The following is a 13,320-nucleotide window of genomic DNA, read 5'->3' as shown; positions in this document are numbered from 1 at the left end:
GTACCAAGGCCTTGCAAAGTCAACTTTGCACAGCCAAGCCATTGCTTTAATAGGATAGCGGTCCACGTCTCTTCAAGCCATTATGCCTGAAAGCTTTGAGAATCTGGTGAACGCTTTGGATGCTCTCCCTACACTGAAAACTTCTCTCTATTCATGTCTCTCCCTCTACCTCCCTCTACCCCATGCCTTCTCTCCAACACACACACACACACACACACACACACACTTTAATGTAAAATTTCAGAAGGAGGGTTGGGAACAGCCTTCAGATACCAATCCTGACCCTCAAGTGAGCTACCCCTGAGTTCATATGACACATAACCAACTACAGTACACGTGTCAGTGGCCAGACCCTACCCAAGGTGCTTTGTGAGCATCAGCTCATCCACTCAAAGAGGACAACATTTGTGGTTGAGATTGCTATGTTTTCACCAAACCCTGGTTCATTATTTCCCCCTTGGGTATATAGCTGAACTACATTTCCCAGCCTCCCTTGCAGTGAGGCATGGCCACATGACTGTGCTCTGGCCAATGGAATGTGAGCTGCAGTAATGTGCCCACCCCTTCCTAGCCTGGTCCATAGATTCCTTCCAAGCCATCCTCCACTCTCTCTCTCTTTCTCCTTCCACAGGATTATTGCAGAAGAGACTAAGGCCCTAGCCACAAGTTGAAGAAGCCTGGGTCCCCGAGTGACTGTGGAACAGGACCCTGGTCCCATCCCTCCACCAGCCCAAAACAGACTACCGTGAATAAGAAACGAACTTTTATTTAGGGACTATTTGTTATAGCTGTTAGCCCGTCCTAACTAAAATAACATTTTTATTATCCCCATCCAGCAAGCATCTTTTCATTCTAAAGGACTCCATCTGAGGTTTCCTTTAAAATAGTAAGCTTCCCCGCTGCCGTTAGCCCGGGCTGGAGAGTGCGCACAGGGCCCCGTGGCTGCTGCCCATGTGAACTCAAGGCATCTTCTCCAGGACCCTGATTTGCAGCTTTTTCCCTCGGCCTCAGGCCCCTCCACCCCCGATTTCCTCCTCTCGTCATGTCTGTGGTTTGTGGCTTTCTTGTCCCATCCAGTTGCCTCTCATTACTTTGGCCATTTTCAGGGGTCCAAGAGAGATTCGGGGCGCTAGATCTGTGTTTTTCTCCCTGACAAATAGCTCCCTGAGGGCAGGGCCCGAGGCTGGTTTGCTACTGAATGTCCTCAGGCCCAGCAGAAGATGAGCCCAGGGTGCTTCTGAAATGCCGCTGTCTTTGTCATTCCACAGTGTGCGAGGCTCCCTGAGAGGGTCGTTCCCAGAACCCCATTTTCCTGGGGCACCTGGATTCCAGAGGGATAAGCTGGCCTCTGCCTATTTCTTAAATGAGCTCTAGCCAGGCTCAGGAAGGTGGGGGCTAGGAGCCTGGGCTGCCTTGCTCCAACCCTGTACCCCAATCACAAATTGTACCCCAGTCCCTGCTCCAGGCCCCTGCATGTCAGGAGACAGACAGGTCAATTATACCCCCACTGTGGCCAACCCTTTCCAGCACTGTCCCTCGGAGGAAGGATGCCCCTACCTTTTAAAATAATTCAATGGTCTCTAAACTACCTTTAGCCCTTTACAAACCTTTAGCCCTCGGTTATCTTCATAATAATAATATTAACTCTACTTGTGTGAGCGCGCCGGGCCCCAGGCTCAGCCATCTACACCCAAGGTGTCTCTAATCCCTTACGCCGTCTCTTGGAGGTGGATTCCCTCATCGTCCCCATTTTACAGATGAGGGAGCTGAAGTTCCAGGAGCCCCTCCCAGTAGCCCCCAGGACTAGCTGTGAAGGCAGCAGCCAGCCGAGGTCTGGACAGGCAGGCATGTTATAGTGACACGGCTGCCCAGGACTGGCTTTCCCATTCTGAGCAGTGGGCGAAAAGCTACTGGGAAGAGGAGCAGGGGTGGGTGGGTGGGGGGCGAGCTCCCTCCCCAGGGAGCTCTAGGGCAGCTCCCAAGCCCGCCCCCGCACTCAGGTCCTTCCCTTCTTTTGCTGCTTTCCGTGGGTCCTTGACCTCCGCCCACACCAGCAGCCACTTAGACCCCACCCTGGGGCTCCGCTCATCTCCTCCTCCTGCTCCCACCATCGGAAGCTCGGGCTGTTCGTTTTCTCCCCAGCAGCCCCAGCCAGCGACGCTTCTCCGAGGCTGTGTGTTCACTTTGCAAAACAGCAGAAATTTATAGCCCAAGTAATTGATCGCGGCGCCGCCACCTCCTTCCACCCTGCTCGGTCTCCCCGTTCCCTTCTCCCTGCTCTCCTTTCTCTCTTTTCTCAGTGTACCATCTGTGGTGTCAGGGAAAAGGAAGCCAAGAAGGGGTGTGTGTGGGGGGGGGAGGTTCCACTCCCAGCTCTGCCAATTACGAGTCACATGAACCTCAGTTTCCCCATCCACAAAACGGAGACGCTAATAATACCTGCTCACGCGTGCGCCGGGCCGCGTGGATGCGGGAGCTGTGGGGAGCACCCGTACATTGTGACGTCACCCCCGGAGCAATCCTGTGAGGTGGGTGGCTTTAGGGCCCACCTTCCAGATGGGGACCCTGGGGCCCAGAGAACTCAGGGTGTCTGCTCAGGCTCCCGGAGCTGGAAAACGACAACCCAAACCATTAGGCCACACTGCCTTCTTTTCCCCTTTTCCCCACAGGGTCAATCGGAACAGGTGATCCTCACCAGGCCTCTCCATCCCTATGTCACTTCAGCCTGGGGCTAACTACAGGGGAAAAACAGGGGCTCTGGAGAGAGGAAAGTGCTTTGCAAACTGTAGAGAGCTGTGATGATGGAAGGAAACTTCACAATCATTTCCATTCCTCAAATGTCTGGGAGACTCTGGGACCTAAGAGCTTGCCTTGGCCTCAGAGTCCTCCCTCCTCTCCTTCCAGAGACCTTGTCTGAACAGGAGCCTCCTGCCCATGAGACCCCCACCCCTGCCAGCCTCATGGTGCCTCCAGGGAAGGCCACAGAACCTTCTGGAATGACCCACAAAAGGGCTCTGAAGAGCACTTCCCTTGCCCTTCCCATGGTAGATGAGGCACGAGGGCCTGGGAGGGGTGGCCCAGGTCCCCCTGAGTTTTGCAGGCCTGGCTGGAAGGCCCCCTCTGGACTCCCACTCTAGTGCTCCCTGGGCTGGCAGCCATTCCTGCTTTCTTCTGTTCCGTTCTGGGGAGAAAACATTTCCAGAGGGCTAGAGCTTGTCTTTTTAACTTCCACTCCTTTCTCTTTCTTGTTCTCAGCCTAGCTTTCTCCCTCTGTCTCTGCTAGTCTCTGTGTCTCAGCAGCCTCCGCCTCTCTCCCCTAGCCTCTAGCCTGCAGGTGAGGACTTGCTTTCCTCCCGTGCCTGGCCGCAAGGCCAAGTACAGCTCCTCTCCAACTCCCTTAGCCCCCGGGGTGCCTCTGCATGCAGCCCCCAGCCTCCTCCTTTCCCCATCGCAGCCTGGGGGCGGGGGGCGCAGCTGGGGGACAGCGGTGCGTTTGTGTCCCTCTTTCTGAAAGGACAGGAGGCTTCAGCCCCTCCGGCTGCCTGCTCCCGTCTGGCTGGTGGAGATGAGAGCTGGCCGCAGAGCTGGGAGCCAAGCAGCGGCGTACAGAACAAACAGAATTTTTTTTTGCAACTAGAGGGGGAAGCACAGAGCTAAAAATAAAACGAAAAGATCAGTATCTGTCAGTCTGACAGCTGATTGGCTGCTCGGAGATGCATATAATTACCAGCAACTGGCGCTGGGTAGGCAAAGCCGGGAGAAACTGCTGAGACGAGGTTAGGATTTAACCTTTAAATTCTGGAGCCACCGGAAGCCGAGGGGAGGACGACGGGCGTCGGTGCTAATGAGGCTGGGTGGGGGGGTCGGTGGGCGGTGGGCCGCCGAGCTGGGGCAGGTCGGGGGTGGGGGGCGCCCTCCGGGAAGGCCTGGGAGCCCTCCGCCCTGGCTGCCTCCCCCATCAGGCTGGGAGTGCGTCTGATTGGGCAGCCAGGAGGCGGTGGTCCTTCTCCCCGCCCAGCTGGGGGGTGGTGTCTTCCGGGAAGTCGGGGGTTCTCACCCCGGGAATGAGTGAGGGGGCTGCTTAGGGCCCTGGGCCCCGCCCTGACTGGCCTCCTGCAAAGGCCCACCCCATCCCCACCCATATTCCTCCGCCTTTCCCTTCTTGGTGTCTGTTTTCCAACCCATCTCGGCTTCCTTTCATTCTTCACGGGAGAGTCACCGGGATTTTGTTTCCTGCCCCACCTGGGGAGGGCATCCTGGCACCTCAGACTTGTCCTAGGTTCCCACAGAGAGGAAAAAAAAAAAAAAAAAAAACAGCAGTCCTGGAGGGATGTCATGTTTTCAATACACCTCAGTTTCTTCATCTGTAAAGTGGGGGTGATGGTAATAGGCCCGCCTGAGCACGTGGCAGATGTTTTGGGCCAGTCTTGCATCTTGATTCTCTCACCTGAGCCGGGAGTCAGGCGATGTGGGCTTTGGTCCCCCAGGAATTGGCGCTTTCTTTCTTAGAACTGAGCTCCCCAGGTGTGAGTTGGGAATGAGAGCTCCTGCCTCCTGCCAGCTGACCTCTGTGGGGGAGGGGCTGTGGGTACCAAGTGAGAAGGTGTAGTAGGTCAGTGGTCCCCAATCTTTCTGGCACCAGGGACCGGTGCTCCTATGAGAATCTAACGCCTGAGGATCTGAGGCGGAGCTGAGGCGGTGATGCTGGCGCTGGGGAGCGGCTGCAGATACAGATGAAGCTTTGTTTGCTGGCCAGCAGCTTGCCAGTGGCCATTCCTAACAGGCTACGGCCCAGTACCAGTCTGTGGCCCGGAAGTTGGGGACCCCTGGTATAGGTGATGGTGCTAAACTGCGCCTGTCGGAGGAGGTGGAAGAGCTCATAGCTCTCCCCACTCTCTCCCTTCCGGGCCTTTGCCCAAGCCTGGCCTCTGCCTGGATCTCCTTCCCTTCCTCCCACTCCAGCCCTTCCCCTCGGGGCCTCGTCCCCCGGAAGCCCTCCCTGACACCCCAGCAGGTCCTCTCCTGCAGAACTCTGGGTGTCTCACCTCATGATCAGACCCCGATTACCTGCCTCGCACGCAGGACTGTGAGCCCCGTGAGGGCAGGAATGACACACCTGGCAAGGGCCTGGCCCGACATCCAGATATCTGTTGCGGAGCCTGTGACCCCGGGAGCCAGAGGGAGGCCGAACCACGCGGCCTGGCTTCAGGCAAGCAGCGGCCTCGGCTGTCTTTTCCCAGGGCATCGAAGGGCCCTGGGTGCCTGGGAGACATCTGGCCCTGCCCTCTGAGCACTGACATTTTGAGGTGACGCTGCCCGGGTGTGCTTGCTTTCCTGCCCAGGCCTGGCCCTCTCCCTGTGATCGGTGGGGCCATGGGGGAATGGCCCCTGGGTGCTAAGATCTAGAAAGTCATAATAACTCATTGAAGGCAGCGCTGCTGTTATCGACATTTTGCAGATGAGGAAACTGAGGCACGGAGTGGGCAAGCAACCGTCTCCCGTCTCCTGAGGCCAGGCCCAGCAGCCCCTGCATCTCCGAGGCGGATAAAAGGGAGGTGACGGGGAAGAGAGATGTTTCTGGAGCAGCTGCCATGAGACCTCGCGGGCAGATAAATTGGCAGAGAGTCTTGAGAACGCTTTCGTGTGCGGTGTGCAAAGGAGGCCTCTTTGGTGTCTGTCTGAGAGATCAGGAAGATTTAAACTGCTTTCCAATGGTTTTGGGATGTCAGGCTGGTGTTTCTTTTGCATGTGGCATGGCGATGAGACTGGGCCCCAAGGCAGCCCAGTTTTATTCAGGTTTCAGTCATCATGATAGCCACAGCAGCAACAAAAGCATCTTCCCGGACTGGGCGCTCGCCATGTGCTCAGCGCTGGGCTCGGCCTTGACTTGGGTGCACACTCTGAGTCCTCACCACCAGCCTGAGGTAAAGATTATGCTTGTCCCCATGTCATTCCCTGAAAGCTGGTATCTGAATCTATTAGTCGCCGCAGTCGGTCTCCCCTGTTAGGTAGTGAGCTTGGTGAAGGTCCCAGTCTGGTCTCTCCCATTCATTGCTGAGTCCCCAGCACCCAGCACCAGCTCCACAAGGAGCAGCTGGACAAGAAAGCTTTGCTGGACACACTTCAGACAAACAGACTGAGGGTCAGAGAGGTCCCCCCAGGTTTCTGGAGAGCTCAGATTCCAATTACCATCTCACACAGCTCCTCGAGAGACTTTCTCTTGAGACCTCTTCCCACCTCAAGAAAGCCATGGAGCGTGACTCCCCTTACCCCCGCCCCACCCGCCTTTCTCAGGCTTTGTACTAAGCCCTGGTAGCTTCTGTGCTGGGCACCTGGATGGAAGTTGGCCAGAGTTGGCTCAGTCTTGGGGAAGCTGCACTCTCTGAAGTTGCCCGGTTGTTTCGTGTGACCTGATTCAAATTTTCCTTCCTTGTCACATTGGTTCCCACTTGGAGAAGTCTTAGCAGTGGATATGACGTTACTATGTGATTTCTGACCTGATTCATTCATACGTGCAGTTATTTGATCACTATTTCTTATCTCTGTGTGTGGTTCCAGTGGTTTAAGCAATGGTTTTAGGCTGGGATTATGAACCAGAGACAGTGATGGTTAAGTGTCTGACTCTACCACTCAGTAACCTTGGGAACCTCACGTGACCTCTCTGAGCCTTGGATTTCTCATCTGTAAAATGGAGACATGCAGGGAAAAGTACCTATCTTGATGCCTGGTCCTACGTGGGGAGAAAGAGGTCAAGCTGTCTCGTTTTTTTAAAAAATCACATTTTCCACAAATAATACATAATTCTTAACCCCATACTTTTAAGAAATGTTGGTTTTTTAAAAACAAAAAAACAATCTGAACAGCGATCGGTACCTGAGGGCCCGCCAGGAGCCCAGCGTTGTATTGAGTCCCTGGAAGGCAGGGTGGGAAGACCCCACTCCTGGGCGTGTCCTGTGAGAAACGCTTCACCTGCTCAGGTCGTCCTCCTGCAGCCGCAGAGGGGCAGTTGACTGGGCTCGCCATTTCCCAGGCGAGGAAAACGAGGCGCGGAGAGGGGAAGTGACGTGCTTAGGGTTCCACAGGGAGACACTGAGGACCCTGGCTTTGGAGCCTGCTTCCAGCTGGGCCTCAGCTTCTTGGTGGGGGGACGCGTCCTCCGGACTTTGAGTCCTGACTTCAGGGCACAAAGAGGAGCCAGGGATAGTCCCTGCCCTGCGTCTCCCAGGAGAGGGGGGACACAGAGACAGACCAGTGAAAACACGGGGTGTAACGGGGGCATCCAAGGCTGTGTGACCGACTCACCTCATAAAGAATTGCTGGAAAGACACCCCCCCCCCCACCAGGGCCTTGCTTTAAAAAAGCCCCCTGGTTGGTGCCTGAGATCAGCGTTCTAGACCTTCTGCTATGGTTGATGGGTGGATGGTACATTCTTTATGCGTCGAAATGGACTCCTCTTGGGTTGTGTTTGAAGTGCCTTTGGCTTGTCCTTCCCTGTGGTGTTCTGGCCCATGGCATGGGGCTTCTGGCCTGGAGTCTCCAGCTCCTGCTACTCAGACACATAAGAATCATTTTTAAGAAGCAACTGTCCCCCTCCCCTGCAACCCCGTGCCCAGAAGTGACTTCGAGTCCCAGATGGAAGGATGCCTTCAGTAGGCATGAGCTCTGGGGTCCCCACCACCACAAAGATGTCTCTAGATGGAGACAGCGTGTCCAGGTGAGGCTGTGAGGTGAAGCTGTCAGTTGATTGCGGGGCCTCCCGCGCCTGCATGGGACCTCAAGCCACCGCCACTGATCTCTGTGCTCTCCCTACCAGACCTCCAAGGCCGCAGACTTCCTGGGGGTTTGGGGGCGGGGCTCCACAAGGAGGAGCGGGGCTCCAGGGCTCCTCCCAAGGGGATCCAGGGAAGCCCAGGAGGCCTCACGGGCACATTCGGCCACGCCCAAGGTGAGAAGGAAGGTGCGGAGCCCAATGGAAGCCGCGAGCAGAGGCGCATGCCCGTCTTGTAGCTTTCTACAGAACTTCGTCTGTCTGTGGCTTCCTCCAGGCTCGCCTACGAACCTGCAAACGAGAGCCCACACGTTGTCCTCAAGGTCAGCTTTCGCAGAGGATGTGGAGTGAAGAGCATCTGGCGGAGACCTGGGACGTGGCCGCGGCCTGCCCCTCGCGTCACTGCCTCCCACGGGGCGGGGGGCTGCCTCTGCACCCCCAGCGCCAGTGGGGCTGGGTGGGGGTGGGGGTGGGGAAGCGCTCGCTTCGTTTTAAAGAAAATATAACGAAGCGGTGCCGCTGCTGAAAAATAATTGAGACAAACGCCCTCCCTTCAGTAACTCAAGTTTCTAAATGAACGTCTCTCCACATTCCTACCGGAAAAGCCCCCTGCTGTTTTTGGCCCCGAGGGCTGTGTTTGCCCAACATGCAAACTGCATCCGTTGAGTAATAGACTCTTTCCCATTTGGGGTCAATCAAGGGCAACGCTGATCCCTGCTCAGTTCCCACCAGCCCGGAGAGTCTGACGGGCACCGTGGGTTGATGGCATGAATCCCAGCCAAAGCAAGGGAGTGCGACGTCCTCTGCAGGCCCTCGGTGAAGGCGTAGCGGCCATCATGGATTTCAAAAGACCATAAACAGCATGGAGCCCCCCCAAACAGCTTTCGAGAGCCCCCAGGGAAACCCAGACTGGGAACCACTGGGCCGAGCCAGTCAAAATGGGGGTGCAGCTCTTTGACAATCCCCGCAGCCACCCCATTTCCCCATCATGGAAGTCCTCGAGCAGCAGAGCCTCTGGGGGGATCTCAGTGGCTGTGGGGTCAGCCTGACTCTGCCATTTGCCAGCCGTGTGACCTTGGGTAGATAAATGGCTTCCTCTCCCCGAACCTCTGAGTCCCAGGGCCTCCCTCCTGGGCGCGAGTGTGCTGTAAGGACCGGGTGTCATTATTGTCGCTACCTCTTGTTCGGGTCTCCTGCCCTCCAGTCTGCCACGCCCTGATCATCTCACTGGCTGTCTGTGATAAAAGGGGGACAGAGAGAGAGAGCGCACGGACCCCCTCTGAGAAGCTGTCTGCGATGGGACAGAGAACCTGGAAGGGGAGCCAAGACGGCGGGCATGGCAGCCCATTAGGGGGCAGGCGGAGGGCGCCTTGAGACTGCGGTTCTGGGGTGCAGCGGAGCATTCCCCACCTTTAACATGCCTCAGATCACCTGGGAATTTTGTTTCAATGCAGATTCTGATGCAGAGGGCCGGACTGGGGCTCCCTTATGAGGAAGATGCGGGCCAGCCGGGACCACACTCCGAGTAGCGGGGTGCCCACACTGGGACCTCTGGCCCGAGGGAAGAGGGCAGGCCACTTGGTGTCTGGAAGTGACGGCTCTAGACTAGCGTGACAGCCCCAGAATGTCCATGCTGGGAAAGATGAAGCAACATTAGGGTAAAATTATGTTTTCAACGAAAGGAAAGGCCTCTGCTTCCTATGGAGTAGCAAGATCTCGGTTCCCACCCCTATGCAGCCCCAGGGGCCCAAAAGAATTTGGTTTTCTGAGCACAACCTTTCCTTGCTGAAGGGGGTGCATTTGCTCTTAAAAAGTTGCCTGTAAAACAGATTTTTCTGTATCAGATGCTGTTTTCCAGTGGTTCGTGTTTTAAGACCGTGGTTGCGTTCTCACAGAGAAATACCCAGCTCAGAGGCATTGGCGTTGAGAAGGGGTGTAGAGAGTTCAAGGGCACAGCGTGGCCCACGTGTTATGGGTTTTGGAGCTGATGAGAGCTGGAGCTACATACAGAGTTTGGAAACCAAATCTGAATCCCAAATGGGCTGAGATCCACGGCCAGACACTGGCCCTGAGCCCTGACCAATATCACTGATTGTTAAGACAGGTGGGACCAGAGGGGACCCAGGGCAAACCAATCCCTCAAATGGAGACAAGGAGCCCAGAGAGACCATCGATCGTGGTTGGCCGGCCTTCTTCCTTTGCACGAAATGCCACAGGCCACACTCTGACTATCAGGCTGGGAGTAGTTTTGTTTTTACATGGGGGCACAGTTGTTTAATGCGCTGGAGAAGCTGGCTGCCATGACGGTGTGGCGGGTTTTCCCAGGATGCTCTGAGCTGTGATGCGACAGTTCCCTGAAGATTGCTGACAGGCGCTGGCTTATGAGACTCCTGGGTTTCCCAGCCCACCGGGGTTGCACCGAGAATCTCAAATAAGAGGCTGAAGTCCACAGTCTGCCCTTACTAGACAGACCGTCGCTTTCCTGAGCACATTCCAGGATCGGTGTTCCAAGGAACACACTTTGGGAACCCAGTCAGCGAAAGGCCCCCCCCCCCCCATAACCAAAAGGTCTCTCTGTTCTTGTATCAGTTACCTAATTAGTAATTAGTTACCTGCATAACAAGTCGCCCCCAAACGTAGTGGCTTAAAACAATAAGCATTTATTATCTCATGGTTTCCGTGGGAAGGGAATTCCGAAGGGAACTGGCTGGTTCCAGCTTGTGGTCTCTTTTGAGGTGGCAGTCCAGACGTCAGCTGGGACCTGGGGCTGCAGCTATCTCATGGCTTGACGCAGGCTGGAGGACAGACTTCTAAGAAGGTGCACTCACTTGGCTGGCCGGACGCGCTGGCTGTTGGCAGGAGGGCTCGGTTCCTTGCCGTGGGGACTTCTCTGTAGAGCCACTTGAGTTTCTTTTCAATGGGGCGCTGGCTTCCACCAGAGGGAGTGATACAAGAGAACAAGACTGAAGCCGCAGTGTCTTTTATGACCTAGCCTCAGACCACACATGTGGTCATTTCCACCATGCCCTATTGGTCAGACAGGGCCGGCCTAGTCCTTGTGGGAGGGGCCTACAGAGACATAAATACCAGGAGGTGGGACTCATTTGGAGACCACCTTGCAGGCTGACCACAATGGTAACCATCACTTCAGTACAAGGACAGGTAACTGACCTCATTCACACAGTTGGTTTTATATACCATTTAGCGCTGGAGAGAAACTCTGAAAAGTGAACCTGCTCATCTGTGATGCGGAGGGTGGAGAAGAGACTAGGAATTTGTCGGCCACGCCAAATCCCCCAAATCCCAGTGGACAACAGCAAGAATAATAATCCAGTCCCATTTGTCGAGTGCTCGCCTATGCCTAGTGCCTCTTGGGCATCATGGCACTGGGCCCTCCCTGTCCCCAAGCAGTAGGTTCCACCAAAATTTCCAAGTTAGGCCACACATGTCTGTGAAATGCATAAAATGAGGTGTGTGTGTGTGTGTGTGTGTGTGAGTGTGTGATGACCAGTACAGCAACTGGTCTCTGGCTTCTGGAAGTTCAGAGACAAAACTGGTGACTCAGGTGAACCCACGCAGAGAAAGTTGGAGTAGACAGGATGGATGAATGGATAAATGCCGAAGATAAACAAATCATAAATAGGTGAGATCAAATATTTATTTCAGGTACATTAACAAGACAAGGAATCAGAGTGAGCCAGGGGAGACTTCAGTTTGCCGGGGACTCATCACTGTGACAAGTGGTCGCATTTCCAGGCGGGGAGGCAGTGAGGCCTCTCGTGGTGAGAGCATGCCCGAGACATGCCCAGACCTGCCCACGTCCGTCATTAGCTATGTGACCCAGGCAAGTGACTTCATGGTCCTCAGTTTCCCGTCTGTAAAATGGGTTGATAACTGGTGAACTCTTCCGGCTGTGATGAGGGTTCAGAGGGACGATTCCTGGCCCAGCCTAAGAGTTCTGGAATGCTTCACCGTGGCGAAGCTGACGGCGGGTCACCAAGGTGGTGGCACCCAGGTTTGAAGAACCCTTGTAGAAGTACCGTCTCCTGGAAGGAGCCTTGCTCTGTAACCGAGAATGGACCCAGGGCCACAAAATAGACATTAGCTGCTGCTCGCGCCTCCTGCGGGAGTGACCCCAGGAGGCCGGAAGGACCTCAGTGCCTCCTTCCTGGGGGCATGTGCAGGCACGGAGCCGGCCCAGCCCCTTCCCGTCCTGTCTGTGCAAGATTTCAACACGGGAGCGTCCCGGGCATGTTTTCTCTTCAGAAGTCTCAACCCCCTGAGCAGCACTCGGGGAGCCCTGGCTGCATGTACTGTCCCAGCAAACAGCCCAGGCATAGACTCGCTCAGAAAACGGAAGACAGGTGCTGCTTCCTGATCCCGCAGCCTGGGCCTGAGGCGACAAAAGCGGTCTGGGGGTCAGGATGGCCTGGGAGCACCTGCCTGCATCCCTCAGGGCTCTGGGCAAGTGCCTCCTCCTCCCTGGGCCTCCGCTTCTCCGGCCCTGCGCTGGGCTTCCAGCTGGGCTTCGGTCTGTTCTGAGGAGCCCTTTGCTGGCCAGGTGGACGCAGAGCCCACATGAGTGTGCGCGGGGCCGGTCCGGGATCACCCCTTCCTCTCCAATCTGGACAGCTCCATGTCATCTCTTTGGTACATTTGTGTTCTGAGTAATACTCCGCTTAAAAAAAAAAGGAAGGAAGGAAGGAAGGAAGGAAGGAAGGAAGGAAGGAAGGAAGGAAGGAGAGAGAGAGAAAGAGAGAAAGAAAGAAAGAAAGAAAGAGAAAGAAAGAAAGAAAAGAAAGAAAGAAAGAAAGAACGAACAAGAAAAAAAGGAAACGAGTCCACAATGAAAACAATACACTCTAGAAGTTTCCCACCAATTTACTTTGTCCTCTGGCTCATTCCTTCAAGCTCTAAGGGGCTGCCCATTCCCAAACGGTTCTTGGTTTTCTGGACTTGCGTGTCTTGTTTCTTTGGCCCCTGCCTCCTGAAGAGACCTGAGGCCTCACGAGAGGTGGGGAAAGGAAGGAGGCTTTGGTTGGGGCCACGGGCATCTCGGATGCACACCCCTTGGCCCCGCTGTGTCCGAGGCATATGCACGGTGGCCCGTCCAGCCTTGCGCCAGCCGCTGCCGCCTCCAGGGCTCAGTTTCTTCTGTGCAGTGAGGAGGCTGTAGGCCTGGATGAGCTCTCAGCCCCTCCCGACTTCAACACGGTAATTGCTGCATTTATTGAGCTCCGGCTGTCTGCAGAGTGGTGTCTAAAGTGCGGGAGGGGTGGATCCCATCCTGGGAGGAGGAGCCAAACTGAGCCTGCTGCCTCTAGCTGGCCCCGGGATGGCAGGGCTCAGAGTGGCCACCGGTGCCCCTGGAGGAGCCCGTGCCAAGCCCAGCTGCCAGGCTGCCATTCGAAAGACTTCCTGTTGGTGGCACTTTGGCGTGGTTCAGGTGTTCTGGTCTTAGAGTATATTGGTTTATATATGAAAATGCTAGTTTCCTCTCTCCGTTAAGGTTCTGTTTTTCACTTGAGTAAATCTCAGCGCCTAGAGCTGGA

At 55.5% G+C, this 13,320-nt stretch overlaps 1 long non-coding RNA gene across 2 annotated transcripts; it reads left to right on the top strand.

Moving 5' to 3' along the window:
• Positions 1-3,675: 3,675 nt before the first annotated feature.
• On the top strand, positions 3,676-9,613 carry LOC118600361. Of its 2 annotated transcripts, none has more exons than XR_004949957.1 (2): positions 3,676-3,776; positions 5,459-9,613. It is a non-coding gene; the product is annotated as an uncharacterized LOC118600361 (long non-coding RNA). The 2 variants fall into 2 exon arrangements; XR_004949958.1 differs by lacking the exon at positions 3,676-3,776 and adding an exon at positions 3,887-5,306.
• The last annotated feature ends 3,707 nt before the right edge of the window (positions 9,614-13,320 follow it).

Source organism: Rousettus aegyptiacus, unplaced genomic scaffold (assembly GCF_014176215.1).
Source record: "Rousettus aegyptiacus isolate mRouAeg1 unplaced genomic scaffold, mRouAeg1.p scaffold_m13_p_3, whole genome shotgun sequence".
Taxonomy (NCBI): Eukaryota; Metazoa; Chordata; class Mammalia; order Chiroptera; family Pteropodidae; genus Rousettus; species Rousettus aegyptiacus.
This window is presented reverse-complemented; position numbering and strand designations above follow the sequence as displayed.